The sequence below is a fragment of the Papio anubis genome, chromosome 16 (assembly GCF_008728515.1).
Source record: "Papio anubis isolate 15944 chromosome 16, Panubis1.0, whole genome shotgun sequence".
In the NCBI taxonomy this organism is placed as follows: Eukaryota; Metazoa; Chordata; class Mammalia; order Primates; family Cercopithecidae; genus Papio; species Papio anubis.
In genome coordinates this window covers 71,099,723-71,104,650 of record NC_044991.1, presented here as the reverse complement: position 1 = coordinate 71,104,650, position 4,928 = coordinate 71,099,723, and the positions used below count along the sequence as shown (strand labels likewise).

General features: G+C 42.3%; 1 long non-coding RNA gene across 1 annotated transcript; it reads right to left on the bottom strand.

The window, feature by feature from the left end:
• Positions 1 to 391: 391 nt before the first annotated feature.
• LOC103888000 lies at positions 392 to 4,278 on the bottom strand. Its single transcript, XR_652318.2, has 2 exons — positions 1,016 to 4,278; positions 392 to 662 (listed from the first exon to the last, which is right to left on the bottom strand). It is a non-coding gene; the product is annotated as an uncharacterized LOC103888000 (long non-coding RNA).
• Positions 4,279 to 4,928: the final 650 nt, after the last annotated feature.

Here is a 4,928-nt window from a genome sequence, read left to right as displayed (position 1 = left end):
CAGCTCAATAGACTCCGTTCTTTATTTGTAAAAGCTTCTCCCAGGGGTTTTCATGAACACCCCTGCAATCACTTGTTGGTCAGAACCTTGAATGCTAAACTCGTAATGCCAAGAATATGGTAAAAGAAATTTTAAAAAATGGAAACAGGTGAAACCCCATCTCTACTAAAAACACAGAAAATCAGCCGGGCGTAGTGGCGGGCACCTGTAGTCCCGGCTACTCGGGAAGTTGAGGCAGGAGAATGGCATGAACCTTGAACCCGGGTGGCGGAGCTTGCAGTGAGCTGAGATCGCACCACTGCACTCCAGCCTGGGCGACAGAGCAAGACTCCGTCCCAAAACAAAATTAAAAATAAAAATGGAAACAATCTAAATACCCAAATACTAAGGATGGGTGTTCTTGTCTTCATTTTATAGATGAGGAATCTGCAGCTCAGAGGTAAATCCACTTTCCTAAAATCACATAGCTGGTGAATGGCACCCAGGATGTGACCCAAGTTTTAGGGCCAGATGTGTGTTGTCACCACCTCCTGCTGCCTCCTGCTGCTGGGTCACTCTCAGAGGGTCTATCCCACTGAGAAGGTAGGAGGCTATTGTGATGGTTCGAGTGGCAGATGCATGTCAGTAGTAAGTCCTCCTGCCCTTTTAGCCAACTTGTCAGCCTGAAAGAGGTAAAGATTTGGTCAGTGAGTCTCATATCTTAGTAAAATCAGAATTCCCAGGGGTTTCCTGCACCTCAACCCCTTAAGTTATGCTTCATTAGGTCTGAGTGAGAAACACAGCCTTAAATGCAAAGTGCTAGCTGCCCCCAGTACTCAGTCATTCCACATTTCTTTCTCCCGCTTCCCCCTGGATGCCCGGCATCAGATCAGCTTTTTTAGAGACTAGAATTAAAAATCTAATAATATTACAATTATGCTCAAAACCTTCATCGACTCCCCATTGCATTCTAAATAAGAGCCTAAGTTTAGTCTAACATTCCCTTTTCTAGAATATGATCTCAATCCTCCCCCACCTCAGCACTGGCCCTGGGGGGTCCTGGCAGGAGAGGGTTAAAGTCCTGAGAACTAGGGGCTCTTCTCTCATGAGATTGGAATGTGGTGGAGGGGAGTGAGCTGAGGGATGCTGGTGGTCCAGCACTGAGCCTGGCCATTGTTGCAGAACAATTGCCCCCCAGGAACAGAACAGCAGATGCTAATTATGAGACACTTGTGTCCTCCATGTAATTATGAGATCTGTGTGACCATTAGCATAAGAAACTAGCTTGCTGGCTTGTTGTGGTTATAACTTTCCCCAAACTGCTGTACTCAGGAATCTGAAGAAGTAGAACTATGAACTCAGGGCTTCATAAAAGACTCAGCCCAGAGATTTTCAACTTTAGGTACATGAGAATCACCCGGATCTTGAAAAACATGCAGACTCTCAGGCCTCGATTCCAGAAACTTGGATTTGGTGGGTCTGAGTGGAAATGAAGGTGGTTTAGCCATTGAGATTCGTAGAAGTCCAAACTTAGTTCTCTCCTTTGGAAGCTGGCAGGAGTCCTGGCACCCATCTCAAAGTTGTCTAAGTACCTCCACTCCCTGAGTAAAGGCTCTCACTGCCCTGCTGATGTTGCCTGAGCCTCAAGGGTCAAGCCCAAACACTGATTGAACCCCAGGCTGGCTCACAGGGAGGAGCAAGTCAAATGACTATTTCCCTGCCTAGACAGAGCCTCAGATCTCAGGGGAAAGGTAAGAGTGGAGAATAAGAACACAAACCTGGAGCAACGAGGAGTCTGGGAAGGGTCCCCAAATCCCTGACTCCTGAGTTCATCAGTCATGCAAGGATCAGAAGTCTGTCTTAATCCAGTTTGGGTGAAAAGGTAATCGATGGGTGAGTTTGCTTAATGTGGAAAGGGCTGCAGCTGGCTGCAGAAATAACCAGAACCCCAAAATTAAATGCCGCCTGGGCTCTCTTCATGCTTACATACTGGCTTTCTGGGCCACATGGGCACCACTGCCTCCCTACTTCACATCTTCCAGGCTCTTCCATCCTAAGGAAGCAATCCTTCTTTAATTCCAACTTGAAAGTTCCCAAAGAGTTCCACTTCCTCACCTGTGTGTCCAGAGAAGTAAAAGTGGCAATGACTGGCCGCCCACAGAACCAAAGGGAGGGAGTAGGAGAGGTGGCCTCTTCTCCCGGGAAGGGGATGCTAGACTAGGCTAAATTAGTTCTCTAAGGCCCTTCACATACTCTACGTCGCTTACACCTTGTGACCACTGACTGAGACAGGTAGACTCATTCCTCATTTTGACAAATGAGGAAACTAAGCAGAAGGTAGAGTAACTTTCCCAAGGTTAGCCAGCTAGTCTTTGGCAGAGCTGGACTTCCTGACCAGGTCCCCCTGTATCCCAAGTCCAGTTTCTCAATGGCATTGTGCTGAGTGGCATGTTCAATGCATGAGGGAGACACCAGGCTTTCTGGAATGTTTGGTCAAGTGTCCTGCAGAAGAATGACAGGAACTGAGGGACTATTGCACAGGAGACTAGACAGGTGGATTGGGATCATATTCTAGAAAAGGGAATGTTAGACTAAACTTAGGCTCTTATTTAGAATGCAGTGGGGAGTCGGTGAAGGTTTTGAGCAGAATTGTAATAATACTAGATGTTTAATTCTAGTCTCTAAAAAAGCTGAGCATATGCCAGTCAATGCATAGAGGTTAGGGTCTCAGGAGCCATGAACTGTTCAAAGAACCATCGATTCTCATCTTCTCCATCTCAGGAGCTGTCAGCCAGTCACCCTCACCAGGACATCCACAGGCCCTGGACTGGCCAGGTTCTGGGCTCAATATGTATCCCCTCATTAACCTAATAACAAGAAGGGAATCGGAGTGACGATTCTAGTCATGGAATCCTAGCAGGTTACTGGGAATATAAAGAATAGAGCTCCCAAAGGGGACAGGAAGGAGCTTGTGGGGTGAACACCTGGTCTTTCTACGTGTCTACATCTCTCTATATATCAATATTTTTGTCAATATAGATACTGGTGTCAATGCCAATATTGATATTGATATCCTATTGGTTCTGTCTCTCTGAAGAACCCTGACTAATACAGGGACCAAGAGGGGTCAAGGTGATGACAGGAGGGCCACTTAGACATGTCCAGGTGATAGAGGTAGGACATAGAAGGAAGTCCCTTGCACATTAGAGGTCTAGGCACAACTCCATCCCATTTTTAAAACTGAGATTTAATTCACACACTATAATATTTACCCCTTAAACTGCAATTCAGTGGTTTTTCATATATCCACAGAGTAGTTCAACGGTCACCACTATCAAATTCCAGAACATTTTCATCACTCTAAAAAGAAACTCTGTAACCATTAGCAACCACTCTGCACTACCCCTTCTCCAAGCCCCTGGCAACCACTAATCTTCTTTCTGTCTCTATGGATATGCCTTTTCCAGACATTTCATATAAATGGAATCATATAATACGTGACTCTTTGTGTCTGACTTCTTTCATTTAACAAAATGTTTTCAAGGTTCATCCATGTTTTGTATGCATCAGTAGTTCATCCCTTTTTAAGGCTGACTAATATTTCATTGTATGGATATACCATGTTTTGCTTATCCATTCGTCAGCTAATGGACATTTGGGTTCTTTCTACTTTTTGGCTATTATGAATAAAGCTGCTATGAACATTTCTGTGCAAGTTTTTGTGTGAACATAGATTTTCAATTCTGGGGGTCATATACCTATGAATGGAATTGCTGGTTCATGTGGTAACTGTATGTCTGACTTTATGAGGAACGGCCAGAATTTTTCAAAGCAACTTCCTCCATTTTACATTCCCACCATCACTGTAGGCATGTCCCAATTTCTCTACATCCTCACCAACCTTTATTGTTGTCCAACATTTTTATCATAGCCATTCTAGTGGGTCTGAAGTACTATCTCATTGTTTTAAGCTGGGTGCAGTGGTGCATGCCTGTAGTCCCAGATACTTGAGAGGCTGAGGTGGGAGCATCACTTGAGCCCAGGAGTTTGAAGCTACAATGTGCCATGAATGTGCCTGTGAGTAGCCACTGCACTCCAGTCTGAGCACCATAGTGAGACCCCATCTCTTAAAAAGAACAAAAACAAAAAACATATTCATTGTTGATTTAATTTGCACTACCCTCCCTGCTGGCTAATGACGTTTGGCCTCTTTTTATGTGCTTACTGCCATTTGTACATCTTCTTTGGAGATATGTATATTCAGATCTTTTGCACAATGTTTTAATTGGGTTATTTGTCTAGTTATTCTTAAACTGTAGGAGTTCTTTATATATTCTAGATACAAGTCCCTTATTAGATACATAATTTGAACTTTTCTCTCATTCTGTACTTTTCTCGATGGTGTCCAATGAAACATAAAAATTTTATATTTTGATTATGTAATTTCATGTAATTGCTGATAAGGTAGGCTTTATGTCTGCCATGCTGATGTTTGTTTTTATATGTGTTTTTTATTTCTTCTAGTCCTCCACGATTACCCTCTTTTGTACTAGATATTTTCTAGTATTCCTTTGTCATTTCTTTCATTATATATTTTTAGTTATTTTCTTAGTGTTTGCCCTGGAGATTATAATTAGCATCTTAATTTATAACAACCTAATTTGGATTAGTATTATCTTCATTTCAATTGTATACATAAACCTTTCTCCAATATAGCTTCATTACCTCCCCAACTTTTGTACTGTTTTTGTCATACAGATTACATCTTCATATGTTGTATGACCATCAACATAGACTTATAATTTTTATTTCATATCACTGTCCTTTAAAACAAATAAGAGGAAAAAAAGAGTTACATAGAAAAAATAAATTTATTTTTCCTTTTGTATTTATTTTTCCCTTTGTATTTACCTATGTAGTTACCTTTATTTCTTTAGATGGATCTGAGT